The sequence below is a fragment of the Pteropus medius genome, unplaced genomic scaffold, assembly GCF_902729225.1.
Source record: "Pteropus medius unplaced genomic scaffold, Ma_sr-lr_union100, whole genome shotgun sequence".
NCBI lineage: Eukaryota > Metazoa > Chordata > Mammalia > Chiroptera > Pteropodidae > Pteropus > Pteropus medius.
Window position 1 is genome coordinate 8,671,836 of NW_024351730.1, and position 18,028 is coordinate 8,689,863.

At 41.5% G+C, this 18,028-nt stretch overlaps 1 long non-coding RNA gene across 1 annotated transcript; it reads left to right on the forward strand.

Moving 5' to 3' along the window:
- The first annotated feature begins 401 nt into the window (after positions 1-401).
- Positions 402-17,480, forward strand: LOC120588074 (uncharacterized). The gene is made up of 3 exons (XR_005649138.1): positions 402-496; positions 15,765-15,837; positions 17,415-17,480. It is a non-coding gene; the product is annotated as an uncharacterized LOC120588074 (long non-coding RNA).
- The last annotated feature ends 548 nt before the right edge of the window (positions 17,481-18,028 follow it).

Genomic DNA, 18,028 nt, shown 5'->3' on the forward strand with positions numbered 1-18,028 from the left:
AGAATGTCACACATGCCTCTTTGCTAAAAACAGTCACAAGTGCTTTTGTTTTAAGCCTTGATATATTAATGATAAAGAACCACCAGTTAAAGAGGGATCTCCCTGCATCCAAAACTCTGAAAAAAAACATCAGTTTAGGGGGAGCTGTTATCAATGGTGGAAACAACTGACACCATTATGCCAGTGTAGAAATACTGCACCTCACTGTTTTGCAAAAGAAAACTCTGCACGATAATTTATAAGGAAGTGGCGGGCCTTGGAAGGCTGTTTGTTTCCTTGTGGCCAGTGACTGATTTTCCACAAAAATGTGCATTGGCTAATTCTCACAAGGGGTTTGGAAAAATGAAGCTAGGGTTTCAGGTTCGACTCACAGGAGCTGCTTTTCTCTGGACAGTCTTTGTTTCCCCCAGTCTGGTCGGCAGTCCTTCCGGGGACTTCCTCAATCCCTGCCGGGGGCCGAGGCCCAGCCGTTGTTCTTGTTGTCCAGGATGAAAAGGTATTGGAAGGCCGGCTGCTCTAATTGGAGCTTGCACCTGCAGCCCCCAGTCTGGGAGGCTGCTCGCTCTGGTGCTGTGAGTGTTTGTGTGTGTGTGTGTGTGTGTGTGTATTTGATTTCCCCAGTGAACACTGGGACACTGCACAGTTTTTTTGGCCTGAATATGCTGGAGGGAATCCAAGCTGCTCCGCCACTTTCTTCGTTCTGGGGAGGAGGCACCCTTTACTCTCTTAGAGGGACTTTTAGCCATGCAAATATATCCAGTGTATTTTGATCTACTCTCTTCTGGCCCCAAGAGGATTCACCCAGATAAAGGGTACCCTTCAGGTAGTATGAGAAGGTGCCACAATAGGGCTTTCACTCCCTCTTCCCCGCTTAAGCTGCTGCATTTTTTATGAGTTTCTCACACTTCCCTCTAGTAACACTATCCAGGCAGTACTGGAGAATGATGGCTACAACTTCTGTGCTCAGCTGAGGAGAGACAAATGGAGAAATCACCCAGGTGGACCTAGTTAATGACTGTGCCTCTGTTCCCCTCACAGGACCCAGGGTTCCATCCTATTGTGCATCTTTAATGTGTATAATTCTATTGAGTCTAGTATCCAGATATGCCCATGAAATCATAACCACGGTCAAGGTGATGAGCCCAAAAAATTTCCTTACGTTCCTTCGTAATCCCCATCCCACTCCTTGCTCCACCATTAGATCCCCAGACTACAACTGATCTGCATTCTATAACTATAGATTACTTGCATTTCTAGAATTCTACATAAATGAAACCAGACAGTATGTATTCTTTTTTCCTCTGGCTTTTTTCACCCAGCATAATTCTGAAATTCATTCATATTGTGTGTATCAACAGTTCGTTCCTTTTTTATTGCTGAGTAGTATTCCATTGTATAAATGTACCCCAGTCTGTCTATTCATTCACCTATTGATAGGCATATGGGTTGTTTCCACCTGCTATGAATATATCTGTACAGATCTTTATGTGGACAGAAGCTTTCATTTCTTTTGGGTACATACTTAGAAGTACAATGGCTGAATCATTTAGCAGGTGTACATTTAACTTTTTAAGAAACTACCAAAGTGTTCTCCAAAATGGTTGTACCACTTTATTTTTATTTTCCTACCAGCAGTTCTGGTTCTTACATATCCTTACCACATTTGGTATGGTCAGTCTTTTTAGATTTAGCGATTCTTAAATGTATACAATAGTATCTTGTTCTGGTTTTAATTTGCTTTTTTTCTAATGACTAATGATGTTGATCATCTTTTCCATGTGTTTACTTGTTATCTGTATATCTTCTTTTGGCAAAGTGACCGTTCAAATCTTTTAACCATTTCTTAAACTGGCTTGTCTATTTTCTCATGATTGAGTGTTGAGAGGTCTGTGCATTCTCCTAGGGATATTTTTTATTTAAAAAATTATCCTAGAATGTAAGACATTGCATAGGAAGCTTTTATGGAATTTTTAGCATTAATCTGAGCATTTCAGGAGCAATTTGGGAGCCCAGGGTGTTCTAGTCCCTGGAAATCACACTCCTCATGCACCTTATTTTTCCTTATAATGATAAAAGCAGGCCATGCCAGCAGTCAAGATGGGATATTAAAAATGAAAGAAATTCAAAAATAGACATGAAAATTATGATATATTTTAAGTATATATGTTAAATAAGTTAGTGCTTTCGAACATATGCAAAGATTCAGCACATATATAACATTGGAGATGTTGTTAAGATTTTGTTTGAGGCTTCATGTGGGACCTTGGGACAAAGGGCTCTCAAGGCCACTGGCCATTTTGTGATGGGCCATGAGAGGCCAACACTAGCTTGGGGCACTTCTCACATACCTTGCATACCCCTAAAGTCATCCCTGGAATGGTCACCATTTCACTGTTTATACTTCAGGTCAAATGAATGGTGCAGAGATGGCTATGGAAGAAAGGACCATTTCCCAGATATACACAAATGTCCTGGCAGATGGTGACACTGGGAAGGCCGAGTATAGCCCTTGGAACCTTTTGGAGGGACCTCCTACCCCACCTACCTGCAAGCCTGTGGGGCCTGAGGCTTCTTTTAGGCTGGTTAGCATATTGGCCTTTTTCACTGAGTTTGAGGTCAAAATGAAGCTATGACCATGAGAGGGGTTTCTCCACTTGAAGAATTCTCAGACACCTTCCAGCCCTACCCACAGAAGCTCCTGCCCTCTGGCGACATTCATCATCACTTCTGTGGAAACTTAATATCCTTTTACCTCTGGTATCTAGTGTGGTGATCTCCATATGGGGTGGCTTTGCTCCCCATGGGACATTTGGCATTGTCTGGAGACATTTTTGATCGTCACAATTTGAGGGGTATTATGGCATCTAGTAGAGGCCAAGGATGCTGCTAAATATCCTCTAATGCACAAAACAAGTCCCCACAACCCAAAATTATCCCAAAGTGCCAGTGTTGGTGAGATTGAGAAACCTGATCTCGATGATTCAATCAGGTGTCAACCAGAATGGATAGGGAGTGTGATCGATATGAATTCTGAAATAGTTCTTTGTTCGTTAATTAGACAAGCACCACAGTATGGATAGAGAGCATTGCTCAGCAAGCTTGAGGCAGCATGAAGAGCTGGCTGCCCAGGACCCTCCCATCCCCTCCCTTTTCTTCTCCCTACTATTACGAGCTTTGGCAAGTAACAGACCTGGTTTCAAACCCAGGTCCTGCTGCTTGGTGACTTTGGGCAAGTTACTTAATCGCTTTAAACCTCAGTTTCTCCGCATGAAAATGGAAATAACCATAGTACTTTTCATAGTTATGAGAATTAGACAAGATAAACCAAGCCACATAAAGAGTTTGACATGTCTGGCACATGAGAAGAACTAAGTAAGTGACTGTGATTCTTACTAGTCCATGAATTGAGCACCTGCTGAACACAGAGCACCTTGCCAGGTGTGTTTCCTAGCCACTCAGTACCAGTTGGTGACAGATTTTTATTAGTCTACAAAAAACAAACATTTACTCTAAAAGTTTTAATAATGATAACCCTTGCTAACTAATGATAACTCAGAAACAAAACTTGATGGGTATGTTGAACTTGCTGTGTTTTGTACTTCACTTTAGTGATAAAATGAATGAAGAGTGACTTAAGGTAAAACAATATATATTGAGTTGTTTATGCACATGTTCACATATATGCCTATAAATTTGTTTATAGTCCTTGCTAAGAAATTTACACCATGACGTTTGTCAGACAATAAAACACTAACTGGGACTCTTGTAGCAAATCCTGGGGGAACTCGCAGGTTAGCCCATTCCAGTACTGAGCAGGATTCCACGTCAAGTGACTTGGATAACGTCTCAGGTGGGGTAGGTTACTCCAGTACCAGAAAGACTGCATTGCCAAATGGCCAAGCGGAGACTGTGAGGCTTATGCCAGAGTAAGCTCAGGGAGTTTCTGGAAGGTCATTGTTGCAAACCCAGAGAACAAGTTCTGTGAGTTTGGCTAAAAGGAGATATTTAGTCAGAGTAACAGAGAGGTGTGGTAATGGAGTGGAGGAAGTCTGGGTAAAGATTACAACCAGCAAAGGCAAATTGCTCTTCTCCATTTTCAAAAGAGAGGGAGGCTTTAGTTCTGGCCCTCAGACAACACCTTGATTCTCGCCAACTGCAGGAGAATGAGCCCACAAAATTGCCAGGGAGCCATCAGATAATCTGGATGATAAGGGTTTAGCCAGGCAACATCCAGGCCAAAGAATAAGAACAGAAAATTTGGCTTAACTATATTTCTGCCTTTGTGTTTTCTAGTGGGACAGGAGACACATTTAAAAACATAGACATTCTGTACTTGGGGATATACAATGGAGCTGACACAAATTAAGAACTCTTTGGGCTCCTTTGGCAAAGGAACTCTTATGAGGCTTTGGACACTGGAGCCATGAAAGAGATCCCTAGGAACATTTTAAAGACAGCCTTGATTTCCGGGCCTTCAGGCGCCAGCCCAGGAGTGTGCCAGAGTCCTCTTGGAGAGAGGTGAGTGAATAAAGAATTCCTCCCCTCAGGTGGGCTGTTCTGTCAGTGTGCATAACCATCGCGGTTTCCCCACCAGGCTATTCCAGGAAAGGGAAAGAGATTTATCTACTTAAATCAAAAAGTCCAAGGGTCACAGAAGTTGCCCTTTACTAACAGGAGTGGCTGTCACAAGAATGTCACAAAGAACTGCTAATTCTACTCTTTACTTTCTAATCAATAAAGAAGATAAGTTTATGGAAGGAAGATAGTTTGAGTGACAGGAAATCTGTTCATTCTTCTAAATACGCTGTGAATTGAGGTCAGCAGGAGCAAGGGGTCTGCATTGCATCATCTTGATCTCTCACGTAACAATCTTCACGGAGTTTAGTTTAGATGAGGTATGCCCTCATCTCTTATCTAGAGACACGAGGGAAAAAAAAACAGGTATTTTTGTATCTGCAAGTGCTTGTTGGTGTCTCAATAAAGGTGTTTTGAATTAATAACCAAAACAATGGGAAATACTGTATTTCTGTGTGTGTGTTGGTGAGGATATTGATCACTATATCACTCTGACTTCCCTTTATAAAGCCTGATATTGTCAATTTCTACTCTGAGGAAAGCTTTGTACCTAGAAAGGAATGGCTTTATTTCTTCCTTTCTGAAAATGAGAATGATGTCATTGGACATAGCTCCCTTTTGCTCTGGTTGTCAGGAAGCTCGAGGCTAAATCTGATACCAAGTACAACCAATTGTAAAGGCTCTTGTGGCATCCATACTTGGTCTTATTTCCTCTGGCTTTGTCATCCTGTTCTGAACTATATTTTCTCCATTCCTAATTTAAATTCTTGATTATATTTCCCATCATCTTATTGCAGGGCTCACAGTCTCAGATGCCTCCAGTTGCCAGGTAGTAGTAAATGACTAAAGTGAGTGGTGTAATAGGGCGCGGTATGGACTGTGGCAGAGAGGTTTTTTCTCTGGCCACTCTTCTAAAATAGCATCATCCTCTTATCACATTGTCATTGTCTGCTCCCTAACCCTGCTTTATTCATAGCACTTATCAATTTCTGTAATTATTTTATTTATCTGTTTACTTGATTATAGTCTGTCTTACCTCTGCTATATTCCCCAGCACCCAGAAAAGTGTCTGGCACAGAACTATCACCCAATCTTCATTTGATGAGTGAGTGAATTAACAAGTGAATGTGGTATCAACCAGTGTGGCCAGATTTTCCTGTGTTTTAACAGAACTTGAAATTGAGATTTTCATATGAAATCTCTTGATTTTTAGATGTTGGTGGCTAATACAAAAAAATTAAAATACCATGCTGACCCGAAACGGGACCTGTTAGTGTGTGACCAATACTCTACTTCCTATTCCCCAGTCGTAGCCACCACAAGTTCTTTGTGGAATGAAGCAGTATCCACATAAATAAACTTACATGTCTTTTTATGGTTTATATAGCACTGTTGCACAATAGTATTTCATTATCATTCCAATTTTACTTATGAGTAAATTAAAGCCCCAAGGAGATGAAGCGAACCTGTGAGTTTAGAAGTGGAGGAAGCTCTGAAAGGAAGGACCCGCCCCAGCAGTCAGAGCTGGCCTCCTGGTCAGGCTTTCAGGAAAGAGGGAGGAAAAGCCCTTCTTGCATTATTTCCTCTCTTCTTCCTGTCCCAGAACCCAAGGTTGGGCGGATGCTTCACCTGACACAGTCTGTGACCTCAAATTCAGATTCAGCCTCGTGCTTGCTCTGTTACTCTACCTTTTAACGCAGAAGGAGACAGCCAGTGTGGATGTCTCATAAAATCCTCTCACATATTACCTTTGGCTCATCTGCCACCAGTCAAAAGTTGCAAGGTTAAAATGTTTTAGTAACACACATACATACAATAGACTAATCGAACACATTACACAGTCTCTCTTATTTCTGTATTTTCAATATATGTTGATCTTATTTGTTTTAGGAAATAATCCCCTTATATTATTGGTAGAGTTGTAGGTTCTTTGTGATTTAGCAGACACTATCTCAGCCAGTCTTTGAGAGCATGACCAAGCTATAACTAAAACTTATTCTCTTATGTATTAATTTTCTGAGAAGAGCTTTAAAATAAAATTTAAGTATTAAAATTTAAGTCTTTAATATTACTAGCAAACCAAGATGTGAAAATTTTCTATTAACTATAGGACTTTTTTTCTTCTGTAGTTCTCCTAACCATTTTCCCTAGAATCAGAGGTCCATCTTGTTAAGCAAAAAATCCAGGCTTTATTGACATTTTTTAATTATTATTTTTAATTGTGGTAAAATACATGTAACCATTTTTAAACACCCAGTTCAGTGGCATCGAGTACATCGGCATTGTTGTGTAACCATCACCACCCTCCGTCTCCAGAACTCTTTTCATCTAGGAAAACTAAAAGTAGGTACCCATTCAACAGTAATTACCTATTCCTCCCTCCTCCAGCCCCGGATAACCTCCATTCTACCTTTAGTCTCTATGAATCTGACCTCATATAAGTGAAATAATATAATATTTATCCCATTGTGACTGGCTTATTTCATTTAGCATAATGTCTTCCAGGTTCATCCATACTATAGCATGTGTCAGAATTTCCTTCCTTTTTAAGGCTGAATAATGTTCCATTGTATGTTTAAATCACATTTTGTTTATTCATTCATCTGTAGATGGACACTTGGCTTTCTTCCATCTCTTGGCCACTATGGATAATGAGTCTATGAATGTGGGTGTGCAAATATCTGAATTCTTGCTTTCAGTTCTTTTGGATAAATACCCAGAAGCAGAATTACTGATTCACAAGATAATTCTATTTTTAATTTTTTGAGGAATCACCATGCTATTCTTCATAGCGGCAAAAAACCATTCTACATTCCAACAGTGCACAGGGTTCCAATTTCTCCCCATCTTTATCAACACTTGGTATTTTGTTTTTGTTTTGTTTTGTTTTGATAGAAGCCATCCTAATGGATGTGAGGTGGTGTTTCATTGTGGTTTTGATTTTCCTAATGATTAATGATGTTGAGCATCTTTTCGTGTGCTTATTTGCCATTTGTATATCTTTGGAGAAATGTCTCTTTTGCTCATTTTTTAACCGGGTCCTTGGTTTTTTATCATTGAGTTGTAAGAGTTCTTTATATATTCTGCATATTAACCCTTTATCACATTTATGGTTTGCAAATATAATCTTTCATTCCATGGGTTGCCTTTCACCGTGTTGATCGTGTCCTTTGAAACACAAACGTTTTAAAGTTTGATGAATCATCAGCATTTCTGAGCTTATTTTTGGTTCCCCTGGTTTTCAGGGGATGTGGACTGTACAAAAGGAGGACTGCCTCACTGCTCTCACAGCAGAGGGCTAGAAGGCTGCTGCCGAGAGGCTGCAAACTATTTCAAAGAAACTTATAAGACAGTTTCAAAAACCCCATTCTCCACCCTTCACTCTCCATCTCCACAGTCAAAGAGTAGAACTGCTTTAACAATAATTAAATTTCAAGATGGTCCCCCTTCAGCTTTGAGGTAGCCTTAGTTGGTGCTGGGTTTGTCAGGCGATCATGACCATTACCATTGGCCTGGAACTCGAGTGTGTACAATAGCAGCTTCTAACAGATCTCAGTGAATGGGAAACCAGTAGAAGAGAGAATATCTCCATAGCATGTCTCCTTTGTATCACTGGGACCCTTAGAGGCTAAAACAATGACAAGATTATGGTGGCCTCCCATCCCCCAAAGTACGACAAAAGGTAAATAACAGTAAGCCTTAAAATTATCTTACATAAGTACAGCAAAGTTCTGGCTTTTCTCAAGATAATGATTCAGAGTTTTTAATTGACATATAACATTATATTTAATTCAGGTGTACAACATACTGATTTGATATTCGTATATATTGCAAAATAATCACGACAGCAAGTCAATAAGTCTAATATCTGTTACCTCACATAGTTACAAACTTTTTCTAGTGATGAGACAGTTCTTTTGAAATGCCCAAATCTATTCTTTTAAATTTCTCTCTTTTAGTTAACAATTTTTTGGTGCCTCTGCTTTGTCAGTGCCCTAATCCCTTTTGTATCACCTTTTGGAAAATAATAATAATACCTAATGTTTATTATATGCTTTCTATGTGCTATGCATTTTTCTGTGTATTATGTAAAAGAATGAATTTCATCATATCAATCCCATGAGGTAAGTACTATTACAATCTCCAGTTTTATAGTCAAGAGCACCAACTTGCTTAAAATCACCCAGCTAGTAAGTGACAGAGCCAGGATTTGAACCCCCAAAACTTTGGTTCCAGAACCTCCTGTTATAAAGTCTAAAATCCAGCTATATTGGCCCCAAATGCTTGTGGCCCACCTCAACCAGCCTGCACCTACCTTTCCAAACCCTCCCTTTGCTGCTGTCGCTTCACGAACACCACGCCCTTCTTCACTTTGTCAGTCTCCATCCATTCAGGATTCTTTTCTGGCACCTCCTCCCTGCCTGCCCCATCCGGGTTAGGTGCCTGCCTTCCCAAGGCAGGCTGTCGAGACCATTAACATTGCACGTTCCCATGGGGAATTGTAACTGTCTGACTCTTGTCTGCTTCCCACTGTGGACTAAGAATTCCTTGAGGGCAGAGACCAAGGTTTTAAATCTCTGTGTCACAACCTAGCCAATTATCTGGTACACTTCTAAGTCTCAACCTAGCTGAGTACCTGGTTCATATAAGTGCTTAGTATTTGGTCTTGAATAAATGAGGGAGAGCCTAGACTAGGACACAGAGTAAAAAAAGGAACAGCAATTGCCTGAATAGTAGTTTCATCCTGGAAATGTTAGTAACCCGAGCAGATAGTAAGCAGCCCACACCCATGCAGGTCAGAGCAGCACTGAACGGAATAAAATTAGCAGCATGAGCCTTATTCCCTTAAGCCTGGAGCTGGGGATGTGTGCCCGAACTGGATGGAGGAGACTGCCATGCTCCCCACAAATCAAATATAGTGACAACACACACTCGTGCACAAATCTATCATGGGTCACAGTGACTTCTGAGTTTTTCAAAAATGTCAAAATTGAATGAATTTCTTCTTCCTCTTCCCTTTCTCTCCTAAATAATTCAGTCCTTAAAGCCATTATGTGGGGCTGAGTAAGGTAGTCACCCACTGGGGGTGGAGGAGATGCAGGTGGTCCAGACAGGACCAGGAGATTGGCTGTGTGGAAGGTCCTCCCAGTGGGTGGCCAGCACCCGGGTGGGCAAAGGAAGGTGTTCCTCTGGAGGGGCAGCCTGCAGTGTGGGACCGAGCAGGCCGAGGAAAGCATCTGTGTGGGGAGGGGGCAGTTGTTATGACAGCCATCGGTTGCATTTGGCAGATTGACCAAATAAGCAAATACGTTAAGGATAATGGGAGCTAGGCTCCATTGACATTAGAGAAGGAGCTTACACATATGGAAAGGGACAGCAGAATGAACGTGGTGCTGTCGATTGGAGTTGAAAGTACCAGTGTGAATTTGTGATTTTTTTAATACATATAGATCAATATAGGAATATAATGTATACATACACACACAGGTCCTAGCTCCATCCACTGAGAGTCTGTAAGATGGCGATATTCCAATTAGCAATGAACACAGTAATAATTCTCCATTAAAAGGAACTAGAGCTCTTTGGAGAAATAACTTATATTAAGGCTGCAACATCTCGCTGTAACAGAATGATGGGAACGCATCAAAAGGGCACATTGAAAGTTTGATTAGAAATGAGATAGTTATGTAATTTCAAAGTACTTCTCTACAGAACACTTATTAACAACAACAAAAAAAGAAGCGTAACTTTACAGTGGAGAAACCTGACAGACGCCAAGTGATCTTGGTGAAATTTAAAATCATTTGCTGCCTGATAGGTTGTAATGAGAAGAACACGACATCATTTTTGTGCTATTCTTGCCAAAATTGTATAACTTGAATTTAAACATGATGAAAGTCAGACAAATCCAAATTAAGAAACAGTCTACAGAATAACTGTCCTGTGTTTCTAAAAAGTGTCAAGGTTATGAAAGTGAAGGAAATATCTAGTAATGGTTCCATACTGAGCAGATGTTACAACTAAACACCCAACTAAATGCTTAATTCTAAAGTACTCTTGCTATAAATGATATTATTGGGACAACTGGCAAAATCCTGAATTGGTCTGAGGATTCAATGACAACTGAAAACACATTGGGGTCTGAGGATTAGATAGTACTAATGTATTGGTGTTAATTTCTTGACTTTGTGACCTTGTAGAATAATGTTCTTGTTTATAGGAAATATACACTAAGGCAGGGTTCCCCAACTCCTAGGCCATGAACTGGTGGTACTGGTCCGTGGCCTGTTAGGAACCAGGCCACATAGCCAGTGAATGGCAGGCAAGCGAGCAAAGCTTCATCTGTATTTGCAGCCGCTCCCCAGCACTAGCATCACTGCCTCAGCTCCACGTCAGATCACCAGGCATTAGATTCTCATAGGAGAACCAGTCCTTGGTGCCAAAAAAGTTGGGGACCACTGCTATACATGTACACACATACATACACATTTATTCTAAATCTCTATTTCCACCTATATCTACATGTAATAAATGTGAGAGGTTCGAATTATGTTTTCCAGACTTTCCAAGGCACAGGTACCAGAGGCTGCTTTGGATGGACAAAGCTGGGAGTGGCTGCCCCAGAGGCAGAATCAGGGTATATCTGTTGCATGTTGGTTTTCTGCTGAGGGGCAGGAGATGGGTTTTCTTACCCCACTCATTTAACAAAGAGTGGACGAATTCTTGAATAACTAGAAAGAGATAACACACAGTATCTGTAGGGCTGATCATGCCATCTATTTGACTTATCTGATGATGGGCTCATCTGCCAGAACCAAGAAGTAGAAACACTGAGGATTCCTTTGTCCTTTCAGGAAGTCCATGGGATAACTAAGGGCCATTTCTTCAGTATTGATCTGGAATGTGGATTGTGCAGGGAACCCCATGTTCATTTGAGACTTAGTCCACAGTGCCAATAACATTCACAGCCTATCAGGTACCTTCTGGGGGCCAGAAACTGGGATAGGCATTTTATGTGTTCCTTTTACAAGTGTCACAATGGTTCTCTTTGCTAAGTATTATCCACAATTTATAGATGAGGAAATGAGGCTAAGAGAGATTTAATAACTTGGCCATTGTTATGGGCTAAATTGTTTCCCCAAATTCATATGGTTAAGCCCAGTATCTCAGAATGTGACTAGATTTAGAGATAGAGCCTTTAAAGAAGTGATTAAGTTAAAATTAGGTCATTAGGATAAACCCTAGTCCAACCTACTAAAGAAATTTGAACACAGTGAGAGACACCACGGGTATGTGTGCACGGAGGGACAATCATGTGAGGACACAGCAAGAAGGCACCATGCACAAGCTAAGGAAAGTGACCTAGAAGAAGCCAAACTTGCTGATTCTTTGACCTGGGACTTCTAGCCTCTGGAACTGGGAGAAATAAATTTCTGTTTCTGTGCCCCAGAACATGGCAGCCCTATCAGACTAAGACAGCTATGCTATGCAACTGGTAGAAAATAAAGTTGTGATTCAAATAAAATCTATGCAGCTCTTTCACTGTCCAATGCCACCTCACTCCACACAGGGCCTCTGCTGTGAAACCTCTTCCCACATCCCACAACAGGCTGCCCAGACCCTTACCCCAAATCTCAGACTTAGTAGGTCCCTCCTTCATGACCCCAGAGCACTTATCACACTGCATGTAGCCAGTGGCGCACAACTAACTCACAACGTCCTGACCAAATTGAGGGTAGGGCTCCTCTTATCTGTACACCCCGCATGTTCCAGACACATGGTCCTTACAGTAGTCAGTATTTCTCGAGCACTTATTCTGCGCAGCAAAGACTTCACGTACATTGTCTCATTTAAACCTTAAGACAATTCCATGAGGTAGGTATCACCATCACTCTCATTTGCCTATGAGAAAACTGAGGTTACAGGGAATTGAACTATCCCAAGACCCAAAGCTAGTAGGTGGTGGAACCAGGACTCAAGTCCAGATAGTCTGTGCCCTTTACCCCTGCTCTGAGCACATTCCTGCATAGGGAGTTGTGTGTACCTGAGGAGCTCTCGCACAGCCCAAGCCAGCACTTTAGGCTAAGCCCAAGTGGATGCTAACCTGCTGTGGAGAATCTTCTCATACGTCCTGCCCCCTCCCAGACCCAACTCTGCTCACTTTCAGCACTCCTTGGGAATCTAGTTTGCACCACACCCGGATGTGTGACCCAGTGTTGGGCATAGGGTATAGCGTTTATCAATATTTGTTAAACTGGATTCACTGCCCAGGAATGGAAGTAAACAGGGATAGATAACAAGGTACCATATATTACCTGGATACTGTGACTATCTCTTTCTGGGTTTTCTAGGAGAGTTCCAACTTCTAAAATTCCATCCTCTCACCAGATCATTTGCCAGAATATGTGACAGAGAATGTAGTCAATATTTGGTTTAGAAAGTAGAGTCACCATTCTTCTGAAAAGAGGCAGGAATAGAGATAAGATATACTGTTGGGTGAGTCACAGTTTCTTTGGACCCGTCTCTCCATGAGTAAAACTGCAACGGCGATAACTATTTCTACCATAGGAATGAAATAAAATATGTGACTGTATTTTGAATACTGATGAAGAATAATGTTATATAAATCCAGTTGCCATTAGTGGGGTTGCTTACATTTTTACCGACCTGTTTGGCTAGTAAATAAAAAGCAGTTTTTACTTTTGAAAGTAGAAGATGGTTTCTATGAAGACCAGTGCAGAAAAAAATCAGACATAAAGAGAGCAAATGTCCTGAGGCCTTTCTAGAGTGTTTTGAAAAAGACATAACTAGATATTTCTATTTTCTAGATTCTCCTCAACAACTTGATGTGTGTGTGTGTGTGTGTGTGTGTGTGTACGCGCACACATGCGTGTGCATGTGGTAGGGGCTGGGTGGGAGGCTGGGCTGAGGTAGTCAACGGGCAAAGTTTTCTCAAATTGCATGAGAAGCTACCTAGTAGAGGAACCAGGTCTCTTACTTTTGCTGCATTGTGGGTCAGTTCCCACTGGTGTGAGGCCTCGGGGAACAGTCCACTTGGGAGCTGAGTTTTTCTGACTCAGTAATAGCCCAGGAAAATTTTTCTTTCTCTTTCTTGTGCCCTGTCTTCCAGACGTGCACGAAAACCACTTCACCTTGCACACTCAGGGGTTAATCAGCTCACCCCCTGCCCCTTCTGCAAGGTTCCTCTGTGATCCCAGAACGCTTAGCATGCTGCACACGAGAGCTGTGGGCGACTAACTTACAATGTCACAGAAGGAGCTGATCCACAAACCTAAGAGCAGCTTCTAGGGAGCTTCCAGGAAGAGCCACTCTCCACAGAGCAGGCCCCTATTAGCATCAGTGACAACTGCTCTGGTTTGGATGGGGCTGAGGGCCCCTCAAACTTCCTTCTGCTCTTGCCAAAAGCCAGGATCTTTTTGTTCCCTTTTATGGCTGCCAAGTCAGACCTACCGCACCCCTGGATGTTTTCCTGCAGGCAATGGGAAAGGGAGCTTTGAGCCAGGGAAAGGAATCAACAAGGAAATAAACACAGGGTCACTGCATCTTCAGGTCATCATGAAGCCTGGGCTGTCATCAAGCTGGGACCAAGATGGGTCTTAGAATCCTAGGCTTCTTTTTATTTTTAAATATGCAAAGAAACGTGCACTGAAATCTACATTAGACAAATCAAGCAATTCTGACCTGTTCCAATGCCTTGTCAAGACTTTCCAAGATTTTCCATCGGCCGTGTCTCTCATAACCAAACATTGGCTAATGTTTGTAGGCAAAAGAACTGAGCAAGTTTATGGCTGACTCTAAAGATACGGGATTTTTGCTTAAATAGGATTTCTTCTACTTACTCTTCAATAGCTGCGGCAGCAGTAGCAGCATCTTTGCTAACATTTATTGAGTGCTTACTGTCTGCCAGGTCCTGTGCTAATTATCTGACCTGCATTATTTTATTTAATTCTCACCATAATCCTATAATTCTCATGCCAATTTTATAAATGCAGAAATTGAGGATTCTAGAGATTAAGTAATTCCTGCAACATGACCCAGCTAAATTTTACAAGAGTAAAAATTGCCTTTCTGGAAATGTACTTTTTTAGTCTTGCTTTTCCCACCAGTCAGCTTAAGCATTTCTGTGGACTGACACCTCTGGCGATGGCCAAAGAGCTTCCTTAAATAAATTCTTAACTCTGGGAATAGACTTCTAGACAAAAACATGGATCATCAATTAGTTAAACGGTCTCTCCCTGGAGCTGGGAATCAGTGCTGTCTTTATGTAGATCGTTCGTAGGACACTCCCAGCCCGGGGGCCCTCTCTTCTCTCTAATCCAAGGTGGTGCTGGCTGCTATCACCTGGCTATCTATGGAAATTCTGATTTACCCACAAGGAAGTGCTCTGTGAATCTCCAGGCCTTTGTGTGTGCTTTGGTCACGGCCTGATGGCGAGTTTGTCCTTTTGACTTTAGGAGCCTAACTAACTGTTACAGGCTTCTTTTAATCAATATCCACGCAATAAATGACTCTCAGTTCCCAGCTTGGATATTTCTGCTTGGTGAGAAGAAATCATCACATGTGTTTTTCAGTAATCAGGTCATACTGCAACTTTTCTTGGTCTTTACTGTCCTCATTTTTACTTCAGTTAGCCATTTGCTCTCCTGTGCCATGGCGGTTACCCAGGCAAGCTGGATGCTGGTCAAAAGAAAGTAAAACCGTTAATTAGGAGACAAGGAGATGCTTCCCAGAGGGGTCCAAGTTGTCTGTTTTTGTAAATATAAAAGTTGCAACATCAAGGCAGTTGCTCACTCTTGTTACCCTTGGACTTGGTTTGGTGGAACTTTAGGGTGTTTTGCTCTGGGTCCACACAGGCCTTTAAACTTGGGGTTGGTCAGCTTTTTGTTCTTAACAAGAGACTCAAGACTTATTAGCATTATGGTGATAAAGTCTATTGGAAAGGAGCTGGGCGTTTGGTTTAGATATCATTTCATTTTTCTTTCTCAGTGGTTTACAACTAAACATAGTGTCCAGATATGTTTATAGATTCCAATCTCGGAGTTCTTTGATGAGGAAAGGCAATTTATAAGAGTCAAATGGGGCTTTTCAATCTTATGTGGAATGAAAAACCAAAATGTTGGAAAGGAGCTGATGTCATGGAGACTTTCATGTTCCCATCTGCTTCACAGCTTTTCACCACCAGGGAATAAAGACAGCAGATTTGGGGACTATTGGAAGCTTTGGCCTTTTTCATTCAGAAAGGTAAGTCACATGGACTTCATTTTTCCTTCCTCTCCTGTGAGCATCTGGATCAGTACTGATTAAATTGGTTCCAAGAATCGAGTCCATTCTGGGATTGACAATAAACACAACTCCAAAAATATTTTTTGCATGGTCATGTAACCAAGGCAGCTGACTGTTTAAAACTGGAAACAGAGAAGTCATGGATGAAAAACAGGACGTATTAATTTAGCTTTACAAATGTGCCCTTTCCAAAGCCAAAATTACTCACTCCCTGGCAGCTCACGGTGTGGAGACCCGGGTCTGCTCAAACTTCATGGCTTTAGAGTGTCCTTTCCATTTCGTGTGGGACATTCCAGGTGAGTGACAAGCTCCGACTCAGCAGAAATGTTCATGTGCAATCAAAATCCTAATCATTACGGGAAAGTAAATACAGCTTCACCATACAAGGAAAAATGGCCCAGGTTTTAGAGTGTCCCAGAAGAGTAATACGCAGAGAAAATGTCCTCATTTTTGGTGCATTTTGAGGGAGGGATATGAAATCTGAGAAATGTAAAATTATAAAGCAGCCATTTCAGTGTTCTCTGATAAAGAAATCAGAACCTGAGCTATCTTTCTCTTGGGCCTGTTTTTACTCTTATAAGATGCTCAGGGTGAACATGGATTTTTCATAATAGGAAATAGAAAATGGTTTCTTCGAACCATTGTAGATTGATTGCTTTCTTCTTCCTCTAATCATGTAAGTGACAATTTGCCCACTTGTACCTACACATTGGAGGGACCGTGATGAGCCCAACACCCCACCCGAGGCTTTAATACAATCTCTGTGCCAACAACTCCCATATTTGTATCCCATATGAGAGGACATAAAACTCTCTTCTGAGTTTCCAATCACATTCTCAGTGTCTCACATATAAACCTCATATAGCCAAAGCCAACTCTTCATCTCTTCTTGTCCCTCCTCCTGTTTCTGTCTCAGCAAATGGCCCTTTCATCTACCCAAGTGCTCCATCCTGGAAGTCCCTCTTCCTCAGCTTCTCCTTCCAGTCCTACGTCCAATCCCTCAGTGCCTTCTGTTAATTCTACCTCTAAAATTTATATCAGCTATAAACACTGACTTCCCTCTCCACTACCACAATTGCAGAACCCCTTCAGCCCTCACCCAGACTACTGCAACAGTCTCCTAGCTGGTCTCCCAGCATCCAGGTCCTCTACTAAATCTGTACTCCACATTCCAGCCTGACTAAGCTTTTAAAAAAGTAATTCCGATTATGTCATTAGCCTATCTAAAAGCTCAAGGCTTTCCAGGGTACAAAGGAGGACATAAAAAATTCCTGCCTTGGCCTACTAGGTTTGGCATAATTTGGTACACGCTTACCTCTCCAACATTACCTCAGCAACACTTCCCCTGTTCGGCACACTTCAGGCACACTAGCCTGTGGTCCGTCTCATAAACATTTCAAGCTTTTCTCCATCTCACAGCTTTGTTATTCCTGAACTGATTTGTACTGACTCCACCCCAGCCCAGCCCTCACCCACTCCCACAAAACCGCACAAACTCATTCTCTCTCTTTTCCTAACTCTTTCTTATCTTTCAGGTCTCAGTTGAAATATAATTTCTTAGAGACACCCCCATTTCCTTGTTAGTGCTCGCTCTGATTTGTAAGTATATTATTTATTTGCTTATTTGCTTGATATATAACATATAGTTTACTCTCCTATACCTACCTCTCTACCAACAACTAGATTTCCTTCCATGAAGGCAGGAACTATGTCTATTTTGTTCACAACTACGTGTCCAGAGCCTGGTATATTCTAGGTTCCAAAAAAAAAAAAAGTTGAATGAAGGAATAAGTAACTGAATGAGAAAATCTTTTTCTCTCTCAATTCAGATAACTTAAGGAAGAGTTTCTTAAATAGCTGTTGAGAAGTACTTGTGCTTATTCAGATGAAGACACAGTTTCCCCTGTGTACAACATAGAGAATTAGAAAATAACTGTATCCTTAGAGACTCTAACCAAGTCCCTTCCTTGGCACCACTTTTCATGACTTCTGGAAGTGTGGTTCCCAAGCCCAGGGACACCGGTGGGGGTAAAACTAGGGGTGCACTGTGTTTCTTGCTTTCCATGTTAAATTTTGTAATTCATTGCCCACAAAAAACAATGCAGCGTAGTGGAAACTGTACTGTTATAAAAACGTTTAGGGGCCAGCT